Source organism: Galleria mellonella, unplaced genomic scaffold, assembly GCF_026898425.1.
Source record: "Galleria mellonella isolate WM207_F2 unplaced genomic scaffold, CSIRO_AGI_GalMel_v1 utg132, whole genome shotgun sequence".
Taxonomy (NCBI): domain Eukaryota; kingdom Metazoa; phylum Arthropoda; class Insecta; order Lepidoptera; family Pyralidae; genus Galleria; species Galleria mellonella.
Window position 1 is genome coordinate 6,181,549 of NW_026441989.1, and position 25,460 is coordinate 6,207,008.

A 25,460-nucleotide genomic window follows, 5' to 3' on the forward strand; every position below is an offset into this window, starting at 1 on the left:
TAATTAAATATTAAATTTGTTTTTTTTATATTTTGTTTTTTTTTTTAATTAGTTTAATTGTTATATCATGACAATATATGTATTCCATGGGCTACAGTGACCACCAGACGGGCTGTATGCTTGTTAACCACCTTTGTGGCAAGTGTAAAAAAAAGTAACGGCTACCAATTAGTATAAAAGGTCACATAGTATACATATAGTATTTGATAGGAAGAAGGACGGGGGCTTCTTTTTATACTTTTTATGTAGCAAAATGAGTTATTTTGATATTACAAACCATTTTTGATAAAATTTCTATAGGATCTATTTGCATGTATGTACTTACTAATAACACGTGATATAATACTATGCTAATAATAAATAAAATCCAAATCGATTTATAACTGACAGAGTTATGAGGTAACAAACATAAAAAAATCAACCGAATTAATAATCTACTATTAATAAGTATACTCATTCATTCATTCATAATTTCCTCCTTTTTTTAAATTGGTTGAAAACATCTGGGTCACGTGGACGGACGAGTATATTACATAATATGCTCTTAAAAATATGCCCAAGAACGATTTATTCTGTTTATAATATGTGCATACAATGTGTTTTTCTTGATATAAAAACAGTAAACATAATCGATAAAAGTGTGACACCTGGAGACCGGTTTAAATTTGAGTAACATCGTCCCACGAATCGTGTTTCACTTCGCGACATTACAAATATTGTATGTTGCCCACGTAGTATAGCCTTCCTCAAAAATGATCCTAACTCTAAACGGTTCTATAGTCGATAGTTTAGATATTTCTAAATAGATACCATAATATAGGATATATAGATACAATATTTTTGTTTCTTCTTTATTGCACCAATCAAAGAATAATACTATAAATATATAGTTATATTACCATAAGAAATTAAATACAGGAAAGAACTTATAGCTAAACTCTTCCAGGCAACCTTTGGGTCAAGCTTATTTTTTTATTTAAACAGGAACGATAAACACACTGAAAATCTGACTGTTCACCTAATGGAAAGTAGTACAAATAGGCTCCTTTAGACATGAATAAGGCATTATGAACAATGGAACGTACTATGTTTGTAACATTTCTTATGCCTTTCCGCTCCTGAGATTTAAGGTGATAGTATGTCTTTTATGTATTGCGTTAACTTTCTAACCCTTGACACGGAAACAAACATAGTAAAACAGTGTTGCTTCACGGTCGTAAAATTAGATTACTGGCATCTAATTCACGGACGGCAGAAATAAGTATTTACGGCAATAGCACCTCTTTATTCGAATAAAAGACACAAACGCGTGAATTATAAATAAAGTTTCTTAAAAGTATTATAATTTAGTCTATATATCTATTTTCATTAAAACCCATACAGACATATACTGTATTATTAATTTACTAACTCTTACTTTGCCTACATGAATTAGCACAAAAAAAATCCTATGTGTTAATCTAAACTTAGGTTTATCTGTGTACTAATTTTTTTTTTTCAAATATATACAGACATACTAAAATAAGCGTCATTAAGTAACAAATATCTAGACATTTTTATAATCTTTTATATTTATATTAAGTAAGATGTCATTGACGTCGTATGGCATAGAATAGGCTATCGCTTCCTTTCCCGTAGGTGTCGTAAGAGGCGACTAAATGGCGGACACTGGGCAGCAGTATCCCTCTTCAAATATAACCTAAGCCTAACTGTGGTGGCCAACCTGCCTGTCAAGCGTGGCTACTGTTGACAATACTCCTTAATAGAGGGAGGCCTATATTCAGTAGTGGACAGGTAATGGCTTATGGTAATGATTATGAAGAAGATATCAATAATTATTAAAAAATGTATGACTTGTTTCTGTTACTTTTTCTATATTTTTATTACACTATATATGTTTTCAGTTCTAACGCACAATACATCAGGTGCCAAATACTTTCTACAATTTTTAGGTCACACCTATACTACTCACGGGGAAAAATGATGAATGACAATTCGTAGCACCCGATTGTGGTTCACATATTGTTCTCTGAGCGATGTATTCAGTGCATGTATACCACTCAACCGTTCAGAGTTGCGAAACCAACATGAACATTGTGATAATACCATTTAGATTTGCTAAAGGCTTTGTAAACCATCTCCATTGTACTTCTGTTGCCACAATGCAGCTACATTCTACTCTCACTAAACGCGTATAAATCTCTATAGAAATATTAAAAAAATAATTATTTACATGTTTTACATAATACACTCAAGATGGCTGAACAAACAATAATATAAATGTCATAGACAAAGACAAATAAGTAATATATAATAATAATTTCCATAACTCTACAAAGGAAATCCATTTTTAGACATGTCATGCAAATTTCGTCTTTAGGTATATTAATATATAGGTGTATTTATATTTTATATATACCGGTTAATTTATTCTACTGTGATAATAAAAAAGGGTTAATCAATTAAGATTTCATAATATAGAAGTAACAAATTCCACGGATTTGATCTCGTAGAGATCAATAGCGATTGAATACATTGCTTGATGACTTAATTATACAATTTGAACAAGTTTGAAAGAAATTACTTTCTCTTTCATATATTGAAAATCGTAAGAATCTAATTCGCTTTCACACAAAACAAATTATAATGTATAGTAGGTACATATTATAATAAAAAAAATGGTTTATGTTCTTAAATTTTTAATACTTTAGTTACGACCTACATTGTTTTGCCTTTGAAGTATTCATACTTATACAAAAATTCATACGCCGTTTCCACTACACTGATCAGTATAGATTGAATTATGAACTTGCAATGATTTATAAGACTTAGAATTACGTTAATATTTAATAATTGGCATATATATTATAAATTACATGCTTAATCAGCATTTTTGTAATTTTCTTTAAAAAATAATATCACGCAATTGATTTTTATCCAAACTTATCTATATTTCTTATTAAAAATTGTAACAATATCTGCTAAACAAAAATTAACACCTATGAAATATGTATAATCAATTGGTAATGTATGTATGTATATATTTGCAAATTTACAACTTATTGCATAATTTTTTTATAATACTAAATAATTTATTGAAATAAATGAAAAAAAAAATAGTACCATATACTATAAAAGTTAACATTTATTAGATAAATAGGTACTAATGATATTAGCTAAAAATTTGACAGTTATATTTAGTTATAGTTATAACATAAATCAACTATACTATAAAAGTAATTTAATTTTTTTTTGGATACTTAATTTATAATTGTTATTACAATAATCATAAATTAGGTTATAATTTCAAGATAAAATGTTAGGGTCATTACTGAATTAGAAATATCAGGCTTTAGGTGTACTATATTTTGATAACATTAAAGTAAATAATTAAATTAATAGAATTAATTATACCTACATACTCCCAGACATTCAAAGACATAACATGTTTTCGAGTATGTGGGTGTAATTAATTTTTCAAAATAACTCAGCATTTCAGTAAAGAAATTCTGTGAAGAGTAATCGGTTTTTAATTGTAGTATGCCAGATCTCTTAAAACGTGCTCAGACACAAGTTAATGACGAGCACTGGTTAAAAAATGAAAAGAAAGCTAAGATCATTACGTTTGTGTCACAGTCACGATAGGAACAACAATTACCCTTATTTAAACAATATTGATAATGATCCATGTTATTTAATCATTACTAATATTAAGAACGTAAAAGTGAGTTTGTTTGTTATCTCTTGGCCTTAATTGTTCAATCAATCATGTAATTTAACATATACCTACATAGTATTTGCGATAGTGAAGGACATAGGCTACATCGCATGTACATTTTGTAAAAGGAAAATTATGCAAAGATTAGGGTAGAATGTTAATCAATTCTAAAAGATAAATCAATTCGAAAAGGATAGTTAATAATGAAGTTTCTAAGCCCTATTGAAGGTCGACCTTCACACAGTTCTCCTTAGAAACCATAGTGGTCTTGTAGTATCAGTCTCAATGGGTCAACTGACCTGCTTTTATCCTCACCTATTATCTCCAATAGTTTCTCACCAGCGATACCGAGGATGCAGCTGGGGTCAAAATTTCATTAAATTCACAAAAAAAAAACTATCCGTGATGTCAATGTGCTGTTCAGGTTTGTAGGCGACGGCTACCACTTTCAACCAGCTTGTTTGCCATTCAAATATCATAAAGAAAAGAATTATTTTATACAAAACATAAAAATCTAACTTTCTAAGTTTCTTCAATAGATGCACTGGTCTAGAAGGGACAGTGAAACCGATTAAGCAGTAACGGGGTCGATATCGTGCAATTGTAAGCGCATCTATAATAGCCATCCGCTCTGATTGACAACTGCCGTGAAGTATTGATGGCGGAACACTTTCCGACCGCGACCAATGTCCGAATTAATAATCAAATCAACGCTAGGAGAGATGTGAAACAAAACGTTTTCCAACACTGCTATATACAATCTATCAAGCTGTTTGATGTCGTCAGTGGACAATTAGATGCGGAAGAGCTACATTCATGTACCGTCTCTAATGATCTCCATTGCAATTGTGTTGAGTAAATTGACAATATGTCATGTACTAGGATCCTAAATAAATTGATGAAAGTAAACAGTTGTTTACTTGCTATTTTGTCAGTAATTGATGCGATTTGGTCCATGTACGTTTCCGGGTGTAGGTATTTAGGAATTTCAATTAAACGAAGTCGCGCTGTTAGAAGTATTGTCAGTTGCATGGAATTTAAATTCTACACGCACTATCTATCTATGTTACACAGATTACTTTTTGTTATTAATTAGTACCGAGTTTATAAGTAGTTTAATCGTCTGATGATGTTACGTCTCATTATTTAACTTAGTCCGGAATATCTGTCTGATAAAGACATTACCTTTGGCGTGACGAAGGGGTGGGAATTTTGGTAATGGTACGCATACCCAGAAATGAGCTTCGATAATGAGACCAGATTTGGATCAAATGGAAGGACAAGGAGAAAGATAGCGGTTGCAAAAATGTAAGACTAGAATGCCAAAAATATATATAGACGATGCCTTGAATAGTAGGAGAGATCCAAAAGTTTATAATGATGGTATATAAAAACCAAGTTTCACCTGATTCATTTAGTTACAAAATGTTCTAGTAGATGTTATGATAAACATTATTATGTATTATCACTATAACGATTAATTAACATCGAAATATTAGTTAAAACCTACTGTGGTGATTGTACATGTTTCAACCTTATCTATATATAGTGTAGGTAATCATAGTTTTATGCAAGCTTTTTTTTATAGTAAACTATTATAGCTTTTACCCGCGGTTTTGCTTGTTTATGTTTTTTTTACAACAGAAAGGGTAAACGAGCAATCGGCTCACCTGATGGTAAGTGACTACTGCCGCCTATGACCCCTTGAAAAACGCACGGTGGAGGACCGCCACTCGTCCAGTTGGTTGGGATGAAATTTTAGTTTATAGCGGGTTGTACAATGGTGAAAATCAGCAGCAGGTATCAATCCGAACAATTTCTCAGAGCACTCCGTATGATAAATTCGGTAGAAGATGCACAGAGATGCAACATCTCTGCGCAGTTTCAGTGGTTTGAGCCGGCCAGTATATCGATTTTATTCAACAATTGTAGTTGTTGGTATAGGTAGAGACAAAATAGTTACAAACAGAAACAAAATATGTATACTTTATGAATTATAAACAATAATTTTGCAAAATTAGAAGCAAATCGGACGGCGTAATAAAAACTTTTATACAAAAATTATTTCCCCATCACCCGACATTCTATAAATTTTTCGCAAAAAAGTAGTTTATACCGTTTCCAGTATCACATCTATCTCTATACCAAAATTTATCATAATGGATTCAGCGGCTTAGACGTGAAAGCTTATTAAACAAATAATTTCACTCTTGCATTTATAATATTAGTAAGAATAAAGATCCTTGTGTACATACAACGTCACTATTGTTAATAATAATTACGACCAGTTCACAAAGTATATCCGGGTGAAATATGACAATTAATCGAGCAAAACCGTGGGCGTGAAAATAATGTGAAAATCGAACAACAATCGCATAAAACACAAGCTCCCACATAGTAACGTGCGTGTTGTGACCGTAAAAACGAGATGAGCACTCGATTGTATCGGTTCGATCGAGTTTAGTGATCCGTACTCGGTACACGAACACGTCTCTGTGCAGGATGTTATTGCTAACATTTTTGTAAACTGTTACATTGTGTGCTTGTTTAAGAGCATAATGCATGCCTGTATTCATAATACGGATCATGTGAGTAGGTATTTAAACTTGTAAGGTTTTGTACCAATGAAATCATCGACAACCTTTCTAATAATAGAAATTATGATGGATAAATCTATTTTAAAGTAAAATATAGAAGATAAAAATATATCTAAAATTATGAAAATAGTATGTTTTACAGACTTTTCACAATCGAATTAGTATTAGGTAATTATTAAAAATAAGTGATATCATTCGTTTCTCGTTATAAAATAAGGAAATGTCTAAGTTATTTATTCTCCGCGTTGTAGTAAGGTAGGATATTTTTTATAGTTTTTACTGTAAGAGATCTGTATTTATTAAATGAGAATATTAAAATGGAATTCAATTAATTAATCACATTTGATGCTTTCTTATGATCAAATCTTACATTTTAAAAATGTTTCTTTGGATTTGATGATGATGGTCTGTCACTTCCACCATTTCACGTGTTATAGAATGCGCCGTACATAAACTACAATACATTGCGTTTCAATTATAGATTTGTTACAGTTCATTGCGGCAATAAATACTGAATCTCGTTTTGAATTAGTCAACGAACAACGCTATGAATGTCGCAGGGTGAAAGGTATCTATTAAAAACATTATAATATCGTGTTTGAAATGCATACTACGATTTAAGTATTATTTGGATAAATTTAAATATGTATAAGAGAGTCTTTAGCGAAAGCCTATTAGTAATGAAATGAAAAAGGAAATTGACGATAAATATAAAACGCTACAACATAGGCATATGATAATTTATTAATATAATAAATTATGAATGTTATAGCATAGCCAATGTGCCGCTTGTATGGACTGGATGCACTCCGATGCAACTCCAATAACGGCAATTATCTCTATACGCAATAAATACCTACGTACTGTGTGCTTGATGATCATAGTGCAAGTTACATAGCTTACTGTCTAATTGAACAAGTCAAGGTCGACAATTAGATCACTGCCTATGTAGATTACATTATGTTATGCGATATTTTTGAGTTTCAACTTAATATTATGAAAATATTTGATTATTGTTAGACAAGGCTAACTTGTTTACACATAAAACCCTTATATGTTAATGAATTACCCCTCATTTTATGACTTCATCATCTAGGTAGGTAGGTACCCACTTATTAGACTTACATTATTACTGTAAGATCAACATATATTATTATTATATACATTTAACTACTTAATAATTAAAAACAGAAATTGTATGTTTCAATTATCATTTATTATCAACTTACTTAACCTATACTTAGACTGCATCAAGTTTAGATTCAAGATCAAAATAATTTACAATCTCTTTACGAATATAATATTGATAACTTACCCACTAATACTGGACGTCGGATTAACTGTATCCAATACTTTATTTACTATTTGCCTATCTAACAAATTAGTATGTGCGAAAAATTTCAAATCACATGCACTTTTTCGAGTTAAGTTACCGGCATTTTCGCGTCAACACAGCGCGGAACGAGCGCGCCTCGTCGTGAACAAGACACATGTGAAATCAGCTGTGGCTATGAGCTGCGCAGCTAACGGGACAAGCCCCCCACCTTCCACATCCAGACCTGCCGCATTCGGAGCAAGATAAGATAACCAAAATCCACACCTTGTTTATTTACGGATAAACTAATGATTATGAATCAGTTGCGTCAACATGAGAAAAAATCTCGATTAAAAATATAATCACTATTCGACGCGTGATCGCCATATAAACGATTAGAATGGTGTTTGTAACATGAATCGATGTGGAGTGCGTGACTCCGTTGCGAAACTGCATTACATTTCGGTAGATACGAAAAAAAGAAAGGTTCGTTCACGTCGATAACATATCTATAAGGTGGTAAACGAAAATAATCGGAAACACGCAATCTATCGATAGGGAGGTAGGTTCTCTAAAGGTAGATAATACTTATTTTTTGAAACATACACATATATTATAGAAAAAATTTATTGTGTAAATAGTAAAATAATTACAGTTTATGAAGCTCATACATAACTAATACAACACATACCTCTAATGCTGTTCTGTAATGCAGAAATATGCGTTTATAATATAATATGTTTGCAACACATAAGCTTTTTAGCCTAATTGCTAACCTGAAAAGTGGTAATTGTTACTCAGACTCCGATGTTGGGCAAGTCGGCCAAATGCTGATATCCCCAAAAATAAAGGCTCCCAAAATTGAATAAAATATTTACCCAAAATAATTGATTGTATTTCAAGTTAATTTATAAATTTAAAAATCAGATTTGGATATATTTAAAAAAATAATTTAATCAATTATCAAATCAATATATATTGCTTTGACGTAGTTAGATAGACATAATATAATAAATACTATATTTATCTATATAACTATTAGTTATACAAATGTGACGTACATGATTGTACCTATTTTACACATTTCTGCTCCATCTTATGTTGATATGTGTTGTTATTAAGGAGTTAATATTAAAATAAACACATCGTCATATATCAATTAATTTTTTTTCAAACATGCTATTGATTGAAACGAGTTGCATTGTCACAATTTTTTTAAATACCGTCAGTGTTTTCTGGACGACTCAACCTGTTTGGTTTGATTAACTGGAATCGTAATTTTGTGTTCTAGACGGTGAGGCAGATTGTACTAAAATTAACTACATATTTTGTGTCAACGCTGTCGGGTAAAATATAAGGTTTTTTCAAATTTAATTTCCATTAATATTTTTTTCTCTGGGTTTATTTTCTATTTTCAATCTAACTAAAAGTATATGATATAACGTTTTTATAATACAAAAAATATTTTATGATATTTATTTTATTTAGAAATAATCTAGAGTCCAATGGTAGTCTAGAGTGACCTTACACTCTTTTCTATTTTAAATCATAAACAACAATGATATTAGTGCAAATTGTAGAACGCTTATAGTAAAAAATAAATAAAACAGTAAATAACACAAACTAATTGCTCTAAAGAACATAGAAGAATGTAAACGACGGTCGAATTATTCAAAAGTTAGCAGATTATTTTCTAAATAAGCGATCCAAAAGATTTTCGCCACTCATTATTCTGTGGTCATTGCTTGCAAACGAAAGTCACGAATTACTTTCATATAAATACTTAAAAAGACAGTCGTGTCGTGATTCAAATGACACCGAATATTTGGCAAACACGCAGCTTCATGCTCTAATTAGTATCGTGATCCTCTTGGCTCTTTGATGTGCCGTTTGAAAAACATAATCCTTATAAATTAATATTATAAATGTGAATGTAAGGTTGCCAACCACCTGGCGCCTTAGCTGTTAAATCAGTTGACGTGAATTTTAGTATAGGTAGATGCATGCACTCTTTAAAATTCTCTATTTAGGATTATAGGATGTAAACTACGGTTTTATCCCATCAATCAATATGTCCCAGTCACGTGGACCAAGACGCGAATAAACACTAGTAAGTAGATATATCTACCTTGTTATAGATAGATACTTCTATTCTTCTTATTTTCTCGTTTCTTCCAAAAAATTATGCTCTGATACTAATTAATAGATATAGTTTGATGGACGTGACTTTTATCCCCATGGACAGTAATAATATTAATTATACAGCATTAAATCAAAATATTAGTATGGACTCTAAAATTGAACTCTGAATGGCCATTTTGTTGAGTTAAATTATATTATAATTAGTAAGAACTATATCGTATTGTTCCTCTACTTCTAATGTTAGCTCAATCTTTTCTTGATTATAGTCTTGATTTGTAAGATGCAAGCGTATAAATAAAGAAAATTACTAAAAAAACAATATATTTTACAAAAGTATCCATTTATCCAAAAGTTTTCCTTTCCATTAGTTGTGAGTTCCATTCCTGTACAATATAAACATTTTTGTTTATGAACATGTCTATTTGTATTGATTTGGGTGTTTTGAACGTGGTAAAGAGTGTGAAAAGATGATGAGTTACATACATTAGCTTACACTAAGTCATTAAAATTTTATAATTAGACTACCCTAGGTAAGAATAACATTAATGTAATCTAATTTGAAAATAATACATTCTATATCTCTTTATATTTTTTGCACTGTTCATAGAATTTTCATAGTTACATTTTTTATAAGTGCTGGCCCTTATTTACCATGGGTGATGAAGTCAATTATTTAATAATTTGTGATATGATATTGTATATTTTATTAACTGATCTATAATTGGATAATATGTGTAGTTTTTATCATATGAGCTATTAACTTGTTATTAACAGTATAAATGGTCACGTACAGTACCATTTCAAAGGAATTTTCTCCTGCGAAAAATAAATGCTGTGAATGAACTCCCTGCCGAGGTTTTACCTAGAGACCACAGTATGGGGTGTTTTCAAAAAGGGTTTAAGGTTTCTTCACGGTCGGCAAATCGCAAGTGACATCCCTAGTATTGCAGATGTCAAAAAGCTATAGTAACCGTTTACCACCAGACAGGCTGTATGCTTATTTGTCACTTTCGTGGTGTAAAAAATAGTCATAATTTCAAAATAATATTGGTCTTACGTTCAATATTAATACAGACCATGTAAAATTCCATTACATCTGGTCAATCACCTTGATCTTTCTTGAAACTGCGAACAGATATACCATTTGACCTCTAGGGCTAGCGTTCACGTAACACTACAGAGTGTGTGCAATTTAACTAATGAGTAGAAAGGTAAAATAAAAGGTATATACGCAAAAGATAAGTATAGACTACGCATTAAATAACAATATTTAATCCTTAATACATTATAAATGTGAAAGTTACTTTGTTTTATTTTTTTAATGGAATGGTAACCTCTCCTGTACTATCGGTATACGCTGGCGGAGCACCAGTGAGGAATGTTAGGTGAGGATGAAAATAGATCGATTAGCCCATCGTGACAAATTCCACAAGAATTAATCAAGATGGTCTCTAGAGAGAACCGCGTGGAGGTTAACCTTATAGGATTGATTGCTAGCAATGAGGGTATTAGATCACAATTATTAACAATTCCTTTCCCTTTTAGTAAATTTGTTTGTTGCGTACCTTTTGGCGCTTTAACAGTTAAACTAATCATTATAAAATTTATATATAAATATCTATGTAGTATTTAGGATGGAGAAGGGCATAGGCTAATTTATAAATAAATAATTAATACAATTATTGTAATTATGTCGAAACTTTAAAAAGTTATACATAGCATATTGAAATATAGATAAAGAACAGTACCTGCTGTCCCAAAACAAATTATGAATTTGTTTTAAGAATTTAAAAAACAATATACACCTAAGTAAAAAACAGTAAGTTTCATAGAAAATTTAAAAAATATACAAGTTATAATAAAAAATATAATAATAAGAAAATTATATCCAAGATTGTAACTCTAAATATGGCAAAGGCATTAGACTACTATGGACTATATAAAAAAAACTTAGTACTAAACACAGATACAAGAACGCAGTGTGTCTGAGTTTAAAGTCGAGGTCAACGTATAAATTCAGATCACTTTATTATTACAATAGAGGGTCAAAGTGAATAGCACATGGCACAGATGGCTACCTAATTGTTAAACTCGGATTTGCTTTGGAGACATTAAAACTTCCAAATCAAATGAATTGTTAAAATTCTGTCGCCATATAAAAAAAAATATTTATTTTTCTTTCCACCAAGTCTGTAGTGATAATGTATATTCTGATGATTATAATGATATTGTGGTTAGTCTAACGATAGTCTAGTTATATGCGATTAATATGATGAATGATGATGGCAATCATTCAATTTCGTTAAATAGATTTTTCCCGGAGTTAATATATAGTATCATATTAAATTGATCGTTATAAATCAAGTTAACTATTATACACTATCTAAATTATAATAACTTCAGCCTTACTAACTAATCAGTGATTTAGATTTCTACCGGGTAATTGGTAGTATTGAATTTATTATAAGATAAACTTTTAGATCAATTAATTTCTTAATCTGAATTTTGACATTTAAGGGACCATGGAAAACACTGGAGGTATTTTACTTCTTTATTTTATAATGCAGAATTTGTAGACATTTTCGTTTATTGCAATATTAATAACTAGATCGATTTATGTGTATTTGGAATCATCCAGGACCTTTAATCGTAGCCACGACACTTAGATTTTATTAGAAGTCTGATCAAATAAATTTGAAATAGAAAAATGTTTAGGTAATTGAAAATTTTATTAAAAAGTACAATGAAAGTACTATAAAAATATTTCTACTCGATAATTGCAACTCCGTAACTAGGATACTATTAAGCACAAATAAATACATTTACTTGTTTAGTTGATATTCTCGGTCGACTCACTCACAAACGAGTTTAGCTATTTGCGTGCTCCGTGCGTGTTATGTTAGATATATCCAAAATTGTTGGAACTTTCACCAAAACTTTTATAGTTTTATAATCGAATGCAGGGGACATGGCGCGAAGATAGTTAAATAAATGCATCTCCATATTGATTTTAATGTTAACTACTAATTTTATGTTTCTTCGACTATCCAAGAGAAAGGTAACTATTAAGAAAATTCTCAGTTGGTTTTTTATTACCCATCATACGATGACTCAATATCTTATTCAGATACTGTTTGTTCAAAGGGGAAAGTTATAGTTAATAAAGGAGAACTAATAGCTCCATTGCTATCAGGTCGACCTCTACCCTGTTCCCTCTGGAAACCATCTTGATTAATTCTTGTGGAATTCGTTAGGATGTGCTAACTGACCTGTTTTTTATTTTTTATTATGCCTCAAAAACTACTGTACCAAATTGTATGTAGTTTCCACAGTTGTGTCACAGAATGTAGGTATATCTTAAAATTTGGTATATGTTTTATCTTGATACACTATCTAGAAGTAGGTACTTTAAAACATCGGTTATCGTACTTCTGAAAGTTACGCCTACGAAGGTATTTCTTAGATAAGACATCTAGCTCACTTTAACTTTTGAACCCATGTATACATATCATGCGGAAAAGTCTGTTTATTGCGACAGCTAGCTTCAAAGACGATGTTTTTAACAGATAGAGAGATGAATAGCAATGACCTCAAATATGTTGCATGGAGTTGATGTCAATTATTCTCTTCATCTTCAACAGAATCTTATCCATGCATGGGTGTTCAATATCCTTACTACTATTATAAATATGAAAGTAAATTCATTTGTTATCTTATAATGCTTTTGTTAAACAATTAATATGTAATTTAGTAGTATATATAGTACGTGTACGTACTATTATGTATGAGATGAAGAAGGATATAGGCTACTTTTTTTCCGTTCTCACACATCTTACTACATATCTCGGTCTCGCAGACGAAGTCCCAGGAAAAATCTAGTTTTACAATAAATACTTAATCATTTTCATTTAAGGCTCTTCATAAACTGTCGTTTTTTTTTTATTGGATGAAAATGGAATGATAACCCCGCCTGCGCTAACGGGATACGCTGGCGGGGCACCAGTGAAGGGTGATAGATGAGAATGAAAACAGGCCAGTTAGCCCATCATGATGGATTCATCTGAAATTAATCATGATAGTTTCCAGGGGGAATCCCGAGGAGGTCGACCTGGTTGGGTATATTGCTAGCAATGGGATTCTCAGTCTCCATTACTAACAATCCCTTCCCCCCCCCCATAAACTGGCGTTAGTATTTAGTGTAAAGAACATCTTAAACAAAACAGTGCTTTAATGTGTTTGATTATATGAAAAGCTATAAAGGTGTTTGAATGTTTAAATTTCTGAATAACTGTTGCACAATCATGCTTATATGTTTAAAGGAATTTTAAGAAATTTAAGAAAAACAGACCATACCGACGGTAAGGTCATTTTTAAAACGTTATTCCCAAATTAGGGTAACAGTAATAATCTAAAAAAATATTAAAATCCGATCCCTTAAAGTAATTTGTGTATTTGAAATGATTTATTATTTTAATTGTAAGTTTCATAAATTTAATGAAGAAAAAGTATACCTATATCATTTTATAAAAACAGTATTCAACCAAAACAGATAGACAGATTTTTAAAATTCACGTACCAAATTATAGCGGATACATTTTTCTTTAATCTGTGTGTTATTTTAAAATTGGTCAAAATTTTAATGTGAAAACTTAAATTTATATTAATTACGTCTCAGAGAGTTGAAGAGGGTCTCGCCGCGGAATGCAGGCGGCAGTCTACCGCTGGTATTCAGATGGAGAACTCGTGTCGCAAAATGTCAAAAAATATGCATGACAATACTATTAATTTTGTTTGAGAATAGACAGAACAATTGTATAGACTAGAGTGCAGAAATTTAAAAAATAGGCTTGGCGCATGTATTACGTATAGATATATTTATCCCATTTCACATTTAATAGGTATTACATGTTTTTGTATTTTATTTGTGAATTATATGTAAATATACAATTGTAGCTATTTTTGTCAATATTAATTTGTATACTAGCTTTATGCCCGCCATTTCGTACGCGTGAATTTCAGAAGTAGGAAAACCAATTAAATAGATAACTTCTAGATGGTATATCAAGATAAAATGTACATTACATTTTAAGTTAGACTTTTAGAACCAAAACTGTGTAAACCACACACTTTCATTCGACGAAACAACTCTTTACAATGGCATACTCTTTGTCATCGCAATAATTCTTAGCGAGTAGCGGAGAGAAAAAGTTAAAACCACGCTCACACGGGCGAAGGTTAAGGACAAATGAATCGCCTTAAAAAACGGGATACATTTTTATCGTACTTCATGCAGACAAGACCGTGGAATACAGCTAATATGTATCTACTAACAATAAATGTAGGTGAGTTCAATATGATTACAGGTATTTACTACTAGTGCTTTCTAAACTTACGGTTTATTAAACCTACGTTATTGTCTATATTTTATAGAAAATTTATAACTAAAGGAAAACACAGCGATAAGTTATAATTTGCTAGAAATCGCAATATAGAAACCTCTCGTTTATTGTAGGTAAATCTGTATTCAGCCGCCGCAAATGACTCCTTTATCCGCAAATAGCGGCCCGGTCCAACACTGGTGACACACTTTTTTCGACACTATTGTCAGGGCTATTGCAATTACTCTAGGCAATAAATCAATCTTGACGTATGATAGCAATAAAAATCTCCTCCATTTTTCTACAATGTTCAAAAACTGAAATAAAAAATATATTGTTAATATTTTTCATATCAGTTTTACGAACTAGATTAAAAATTATAAATATAACAATAAATATACTGAGAACTATAATCCATTTTGATGTACATAATCAAAGGCATTTGTCGACTCTAGTCGTTTTTGGGATCACAACATTTGTTATACCGACCTATAAGAACAGAAATAAAACTAGCAGCTAGATGACCTGTTTGCTTTAGCATATTTTATAAGATTTTTTTTAAAATTAGAAATATTTTTAAATTTCTAAAGGTATATTGGCCATGAAGCAATTATGCTTGTAAGGTTATATTTCGGTATGAAGGGTAAGATATGACAATGAAATATAGACTACACTTTTCTGGAATGACAACATACCGTAGAAATCACAATGGATTCTGTGATATACATGTTGATATTCATTTTTATAGATAATAATTATCACTTTTCATCAGGTAGGCAGTCAACAGTGGGTGATCTATTTCTATACAGTAAGCCAGTATATTGTAGAACTAGATTGACTCTTAACTGCCCGATGTTTCTTCCAACACTAAATCAGAATGAACTTACTAGAGTTCTAAGTATTATGAAAAATCGACCTACTGAACCATCGCTTGTCCTTTGCATAGGAAAAAGATGATGAGTATCAGCTCATTAAGAGGGAGTAGTCCTTCAATTTTTGCTTACTGAAAGACACAACTGAGAGCATTCTTTTTTAATTCATTCCGGAATAGTTTTTCATTGTGCCCTTTTAACTTAAATGTGTCTGATTTACTTCTTGTCTTGTATATAGATGATATAGATCTTATACTGCACTTCTTTTTAGGGTTCCGTACAAAAAAGGTTCAAAGGAACCCTTATGATGCGACTATGTCTGTCCATCCGTCCATCTGTCATAGCATTATATCTCAGCAACTACTAATGCTATCTATTTGAAATTTAGAATATTAACATATCATTAGCCCGCACATATTGTGATGGAAACAATGGAAAATTTATTATTATTTTCTTTATTAGGACGTTTAAAACTGATACTCAAGTTTTCAAAAATTGAGTTACTAATCACAGTTATCATTTATTTAGTTATTTTTATTAACCACATTACAAAAAAATGTTTGACACAAATGCCGGATTTAATAGTATAGTATAGTGCTGTATAGTATTCTCTCTCAGTCAACCTTTGGCAAAACAGAACTGTAACTATGCGGTAAAAAAATTGAAAATTGTTGTGGATAAACAGTTACAGACGTATCTATATTGACTCAAAATTTATATAATATATAGAATGGAGAAATATTGCACATTAAGTTCATTATGCTTACATAAATCCCTACATAATACACAACAATATATTATAATACCAATAAAGTAACGATAGAGATTAAAAGTGATGATGATAATGATGATGAACTGCATTCACTGTTTATTCATAAGAGATTCGTAAACTTTTTAAAAGCAAATTTCTTAGACATTTGTCTTATGTATAGAAGGGTATTCAATCGTATATTTTAAAACTGTTTTTTATTAATTTTTATAATGCGTAATTTTTAAATTACAACTGTGAGAAAAAAAAAACCTCTTCCCTTATTTCCGAAGTTTCTAAAGCAATAATTATAGCTTATAAAGGTATATGTGAATATTATATATAGGTATATGTGAAAATATAAGACGATGTTTCTAACTAGCATCGTTTTTGTGAATTTAACAAAAACCTTTCAAAAACAAACCGTCCCGTTTTTAACCACAATTATTGCCCAAAATAAAAAAAAAATATGAATTTCAGTATCAATAATAATAACTATCAAACATCTATTTTGTATGAGAAATGCAATAAAGTTCATTCTATGTTATATATATTTATCTACGGAATCCTCGGCATGACGATTCAACTCGTACCTAACCATTTTTTTAGTCTTTATAGCCCAAAAATAATGCGTAGCTAATTATATTCAATGGTCGCCTAATTTGCCATAACAGACCACGATATTGCAAGGTTTTGGCGTCACAAAACAATAATTAAAAACTGTATGCAGTTTTATGCACTCTTTACATTACATATAATTGTATATAATTACATAATTATATTAAAACCTAAAGAACACAATAAAAAATAATTATTAAAAAGCATTTGTCTTTAGAAAATTCTTTATACTCATGAGTTTTGTAATTGAAGTTTACGTAATATTTACTTTACATTTCATATAATTTTATAAAATTACATAATTATATTAAAACTCAAGAAACACAATAAAAAATATTAATTAAAAAGCATTTGTCTTCAGAAAAAATTTTACAATCATAAGTTTTGTAATTGAAGTTTACGTAATATTTAAAAATATGTTATAATCGTATATAATAATGAAGAATTTGCTGAAATTAACGACCTCTGTAATACAAAGATAAGGCACGTGGTTTTGCGTAAATGAGATTACTTTAAACCTTGGCCAATTGGGAAATGCTTAGGTAGACGGTCAATATATAATTTCCATATCATAATAATTTTATATTTGAATATTCATTAGCATCTATTATTTTAAATAGCCACTTTCCTTAAATTAATGTAATACATATTCTGTACTCCTGATAATATCCCGTTAGATAAGTTATTACGTCTAGTCTCAGATGCGCTAAATTGCGTACGGTGCATAATTTTCTTATAAATAATCAATAGAGCAAGAAAATATACCTACTTTGTGTTATAAATTTAAAATACACATTTTTTTATTATAACGCAATATGTGACCACGACATTCACATCGAACACGGAGACAATGAATACGATCAAACGAAAATATAATGTTCTACTCTCAACGATTACCCAAACTATGCTAGCTTATCATGTGTCTTTTCACGCTATGTTTGAAGGATTCGAATTTACAGGACGAAGAAAACACGTCACGGGAAAGGCCATTTTATACTGTCACAGTGCGTAAGTATTGATAAACTCTTTTGAGCACTCCCATCGCACATGTCGGAGGCTACATCTCTACGTAACTGTAAAGGTTCTAGAGTTTTGATCAGTTCAGTATCCCCCACGATACGGAGAACTTGTTTCTGTGTAATAGAATAAAACATAATCGAATTTATATAAACATGTCAACACCACTAAAGGTTATAATTAAAAACTACGAGTTTATTATATATTATATATATTTTTTTATTATTAGTATTTATATTCACTTGCAGCGTCCCTCTTAAAACATCTCCAAAAGCCTAAGTGCGGTTGCCAACCCACTTTCCAAGCGTGGCAACTACTGGCAAAACTCCCCTTATAGGGAAGGCTTTATGTTCAGCAGTAGACAGTTAATGGCTGAAATAATAATAATAATTTATTAAGTGAGGTTTATTAATAATTTTTTTGTGGCTTGCGATAAAGTATTTAAGACAGCTCATCTTTGTTATTTGAATGGGGTTACGGGATACCTGTACTAGTGGGTACACAGTGTATAATTATTAGTTCAGTTTGAGCGTGATAAATAAGGCATATCATGAAAATAGGTGGACAGGTGTAAACTGCAACAAATAAGAAAATAGTCGGCCTTTACAATTGACAACCTTCACCATCTATCGGTCGCTAAAAGTCTGAGCACAATCTACAGAAAATAACTATTGTATATACAATAGTTATTTTCTGTAGATATATATATAAGCTTATATATATAAGCTTTTACAATGTTTTAAACGGCGAAACTAGTTAGGTATTTATTACAATACCATTTTGTGCAAGAATACAAGTGTTTTTCTATAAATATCTTAGTAAATTCGATTATTTGGTTATTTCTTTCAGTAAATATTATAGCCGAAGTCTGCAAGATCGATCCCCGCATAATACAAATATTTGTATTCACTTGTATTCATTCTACATAGGTACACCTGATTGCATTAATATATACACTATGGCTATAACACAAGCTTTACTTGATTTGGAATCACATAGCACTATGTGATAATATAAAAAATCTCAAATTTTGCATGAAGGTAATTTAACTAATATCATTAAAATCACTAATGTCATTGCTATTTAATTAGCAAAAATGGCAACGAATGAGGGACACCATATTGTGAGATGATGTCATTCATTTCTAGTTAGGTTACCAGTTTCTTAAAACTGAAAGGTCAGTTCATTCATCATTTCGAACAACAATGCAACTTCAAGCATTATCATCTAGCAAGCTATGCTAGTTGCTATCTATCTTGCAAGAGAAATTGTTACATTTCATTTCAGTTTCCTACATGGGTATACTTAATATACGTTATTCGACCGTAAAGCATCATTAGCACATCACATTACATAGTAGAGAGCCATTTACGGTAACAAAACAAATCGCCAGCATTTGTCATACACGACTGTTCCAGGCCAATCGACAAAAGATGTGAACGAATTTCACTATTACAGTGCGCATCTCGCCTGAATGAATATAAGCTATATGTCTTGTGTGTATAGGTTTGAATTATTAAAGATTTGGTATATAGCACCTAGATATGATGTAATAAAATAGGAAGATAATATGATAACAGATATAAAACTCCGTGAGAAATTAGGTTGGGTAATGTTTGGAAAGTAATGATAACGCAATGATATTGTTCGTATCTTGACATGTTATTTTGCCTCTTCTATGTTTAAACACCAAAATTTATATATATATATATACTGACAGACTGCTCGGTGGATGTATTGCAATGGAAATAATTTTAAAAAACTTATTTAGTTTTTTTTTTTTACTAGGGGGTGTAAAGGAGGTACTTCGAAAATATCGAAGTCGCGGATAAAAACCCTCCTTTTGTTTATACCTATAAAAATGTGTAAAATTACTTACATATAAAAGTCTGTTATTTTAAAACGTTTTTTTTAAATAAATATTATGTACAGATGTGACATTTCTATGGTTATAATTATATGTGAGATTTATTAGCTTTCACCAATTGAGTGTTCCCGGCTACGTGATGTGAGGCTGTGAGAATTGTAACGCTAACTAAATGCGTGCCTACTTAGTAAACAGTACATGAGAACAATAGTGTTCTCGTGTAGATAATGTTACACCAAACTGGCAGTACCTCACTAAAATATATGCAGCTGATGAATTAATAATTTTTTATGCAATTTAGAATAGCAAACAAACAAACGGTAAATCTGAAGTGGGAAGGAAATGGTAATGCGGACTATTAGTTCAATTGTTATCAATATACCTTGTTAGGTCGACCTACATGTGGTCCTCCCTGGAAAACATTGTGCTGAATTCCAAGTGTATTCATCACGATGCGCTAACTGACCTGCCTTTTCATTCTCACCTCACTGGTGCCCCACCAGCGTATACCGTTAACGCAGGTGAGATTACCATTCCATTATCATCCATAAAAAAAGTGCATTTTTCAAGGGACTTTTTTCCACGCACAGCCACTCTTTGGAATTGACTTCCAGCAGCAATATTTCCGAACCAATACGACATCATAACCTTCAAGAAAATAGCATATTCCTTTTTAAAAGGCCGGCAGTACAGCTGCAATGTCGTTAGTGTTGTGGATGATCATGAGCAGCGGTAGTCACTTACCAACTTACCATCAGGTGAGCTGCATGCTTATTTGCCCCCTGTATTATAAAAAAAAAAATCAAAATAAATTGCCTATAGAAATACAGACTATTTATATATACAAAGAAATCACGAAAAAATTAGGTTTAAATTAAAAAAAATATGTATAATATGGAATAAATTTAATAACTTTGTTACTATCTAACATAAATTATACATATCAAGATAAGTAACTATTAAGTATATGTTGTTACCTAAACAAACCCTGCGAGGTTTTTGGGAAGGGCACATAATTGTTCTGTGTATAGAATAAATGTATTGTATAAATAAATAAATTGTATTGGAAATTACTAGAAAAATTTAATTATGTATTTACACATTTCTTTCATAAGCTATAATAATCAGAAATGATTAGTCAAACAATCAGCCCGTTGATCAATAGTTAACGCAGAAAAAATGAAAGTGCATAAAAATAAGACGTTGATGTATGTGTTACGGTTTAAAAGACGTCTGTATAATTTTCTATTGAATGTATTTTCATATACATGTAGTAAAATTGTAACTAGCCGGTCTTTGTAGGTCTGTACTCCATATAAGATATACTCGTAAGATACAAAAAGTCCGTACATAATGATGAATTTTTATTTGTATAGTTTTTATTATTAAGATGTTAATTTTTGTAGTTGTTCACATTAATTATATCGTCATCATCATATCAGACTTCAATTGCCCATTGTTGAATATAAGCCTCCCACTTGGGAGGGGGGGAGGTTTGCCAGTAGTTGCTATGCTTGGCAGGTGAATTGGCAACCGCAGTTAGGCTTTAGAGATGTTTTAAGAGGGATTCTGCTGCCCATCCCTCATCCTCCCTTAGTCAGTTCTTACTACACCCACGAGAAAGGAAGTGGTGGCCTATACGGTCTATGCCGTAACCACATGCCCTTAATTTATTACCACCATCACATTAATTATATATGTACATATAACTATATGTAATGATAACTGAAGTTGTACTGATGCCACGCGAAATTGCAGGCAGAAGTTAATTACTAACTACTAGTAGTAATAGTAAAGTATAAATCAACCACGTAATTTAATCGATTTAATATCTAATTAAGTAATTTTCAAACAGGTTAAAATCAGTTATATAGTTTATGTTACGTGTGATCAAAGTAAGTACAAATGATCGAAAATTTTTGATTTTTAAAATTTTTCAGCAATCTGCTCATAAACAAAAACTTCACACCATTGAAATATGCAGGTTACGATGAGCAGTTGAAGTTAATAGTAGAGGTAAAGTACGCAACAACTAAATATGAAATAGTTTGAAGGTTGTGTCTATCGCAGATAAAACTGTAGAGTCCAGACTAAAGTGGTACAAACACATAATCAGGCGACCCGATTGCCAGGTTGTAAAGAAATGCCTTTCCATGGCTATAAAATAGAGAGGACGAGGTAGGTCGCAGACTACCTGGATGTCAAACGTCCAGAAGGATATGAAGGAGCTCGGCTTAAACGATAGTGACACATACCAGCGAAATAAATGGCGTCGTGTGATTACGAAAGTCGACTCCGCGTAATGGGAAGAGGCGAGGAAAAAGAAGAAGAGCAATCTACTCAAACATTTAAACTTATTTGCAACGCTGTGTACCTATTTTTAGAATTAAAAATTATCCAAGTAAAGACGAAAGGCTGTGCTCCTGTCACGATATGAATATGTTCAGCAACGGTGGGCATGTCGATTATTCCCTTCACCACAATGCTAATATTTGACACATGCCTCTGAGTACTCCATTCAGGAGTACGGACGTGAGCATATTTTTTTAACGGATCCCACGATTTACTTTACCCGCACCTGATGGTTGAAAATAGAGCTCGCGGCAACACCATATATACATATATTACATATTATTTAAAAATATATGAAAAAAAACAGATCCATGATACTTCTAGTATTTCACAGTATTCTACTCCTAGGCGGTATGCATGAGAAAAAAGGACATACTATACTTTGTGCAATAAATATTTCTTTTTTAATACAATATTTTTTTTATAGATACAGTAGCTCAGGCTGGTCATTATGGTAAATCCTACCCTACTCTTAAACCATTTTATTGCGTGTAATGACGCATGAGAGAAAACTAAGCTATGTTATAGCGTAGTCAACGTTGAACACAACCTGTCACTGAACCATTGATTCATCTATTCACTGGACCGAAACTAAATTCAATTAGCAATACATTACAATTAATCATTCTTAGACGCGTGATGGCCTATTGAATTTTACGGTGGGATGAATCTGCTTATGATTATTTAATATTTTTATGAAGAAAAATTTAAATATAATCGGTTGTTTTTATGTACTTAATACCATTAATAGTGGTAGTCGATAGGATAATTTGAATTAAATCCTTTTAATACGTTATTCTGTATTTACTTTGCATTTTAGTCGCCATTTTCCTTTTAAATTAGTTATGGTTTTCTTTTACGGTTTGCATGTTTACTCCGATAGCATCCTATTGCCATTTCCATATTATAATAAGACATGTGATGATATGAGACGTATTCTAGGTTTGGATAAATATATAATAGCATTTACCAACACCGGGACCCAACACCTAAAATTAAACAAAGGTATACTAGTATTTTAACTCACGAACATAAAATTAATACCTAGTTTCCGTATACTCAAAGAATATCAAGTGATATTTTATCATAATGTACAAGTAATATTTTTAAATTTTAGGTTTTAGTTTGGTTTCACGTTATTACTCGGCAAGTAGTGTCCATATTTGCGTACCTAGAAATATACATTTAAATTGCTTTACTGGTCCCTTTTCGCCAATATGGCGAGATTGGCAATCTGTGTCGTGTGCATTTATTTCATTCACGTTTGTTGCAACTGCTATTTACTTGAAATATAGCAATGCTGTGTGTTATCAAAATATGAAAGTGAATTTATAGTTATTCGAAATAAAGTTTCGGGTCATACTTTTCGTCATGTTAAATGATAATAAATGAGTTACCAATGTATATCTTTGTGGAATATATCGTTATCCTTGGTGCTATTCATACTTACGAGTATAACAGCTTGGATATTTATTTATTTATTTATTTATTTATTTTTTTGGAAAACGTACAGTTGAATTACAGTCAATACATAATCAAATTTATATCTATGTTAAGCCATGAATCGTTTTCACATTTGCGTGATGACAATGATCGGTTTTTATATATGCAAAATACATACATACACATACATACATACATTCATACACATATATATATACATACACATACACATATATACATATACACACACACACACACACACACACACACACATACACATACACACTACATACACACATCTATAATAATTAAAAAGTTATAAATTTTGATGAGACATCTTTTAGCTTGATATATAATAACAAAACAAAAGTAATATAAAGCAAAACAACATTACTAAAATAGTCAATTAGGTGCAGCAGGGCGAGAACCAAAGAATGATTTTGCCACCTGCAATTTAATTGCATGCGGCTTTGTGTGGAACAGATCAATATCATGGTCAAACAATAATTTGTTAAACTTAACTGGAGCTCTGCAGAAATATGAATTTCGCCTAAAGTTGGTTCTGTAACGCGGTACATACAAACACGGTGTTTTCCTACGATTTCTAGTAGGAACAAAAAGGTTTATACTTTGAACCAGTTCAGGACAATTAATATCACCTCTTGCGATACTGACTAGCAATATTACATCTGCTATATCCCTTCTAGTTGCAAGAGGTAAAAAATGAAATCGCTTACACCTGGATTCGTAGTTGGGATCATCAGTTCGCGCCTTGTATTGCAAGTACTTCATGAATCTCCTCTGAATGGATTCTATCCTATTAATATATACATTATAACACGGATTCCACACCTGAGAAGCGTACTCGAGTAAACTACGCACATAAGAACAATACAGAACCTTAATAGGTTTCAAACTATTGAAATTGGCGGAGGACCTAATAACAAAACCGAGCATTCTTGATGCTTTATTTACAATATTGTCAATATGAATATCGAATAGGAGTTTAGCATCATGCGTGATCCCTAGATCCCTGACATGATCAACCCTTACTAGCTGCGAACCTTTCAATGTATAATTAAATTTTAAAGGAACCGTTTTGCGCGTGTAAGAAATTATGTGACACTTGCTTATGTTCAAATCTAATTTATTAATCGTACAATATCTATCAAAATGTTTAAGGTCTTCTTGTAGATGTAGGCAGTCGCTTATGTCATGTACTCTAGCCAATATTTTCATATCGTCAGCAAATAACAAGATAGTAGAGTAGTGGAAATACGACTTTATATCGTTTATAAAGATAACAAACAATAGAGGACCCAGGATCGATCCCTGAGGAACACCAGAGGGTATCCGATGCCAGCATGAGATATATCCTTTAAGGGTCACAGCC

At 31.3% G+C, this 25,460-nt stretch overlaps 1 protein-coding gene across 4 annotated transcripts in view; it reads right to left on the bottom strand.

Moving 5' to 3' along the window:
- LOC113518180 (myosin-IIIa-like) overlaps positions 1 to 8,058 on the bottom strand; it is a 41,985-nt gene extending 33,927 nt beyond the window's left edge. For 3 of the 4 annotated variants that reach the window (XR_008253790.1, XM_052902828.1, XM_026902979.3), the window contains exon 1: positions 7,631 to 8,057. The gene's annotated coding sequence lies outside the window, so the exon portion shown is untranslated. Of the gene's footprint in view, positions 1 to 7,630 lie in introns of all 4 variants that reach the window. The other variant, XM_052902835.1, reaches the window with a different exon arrangement.
- Between the last annotated feature and the right edge of the window lie 17,402 nt (positions 8,059 to 25,460).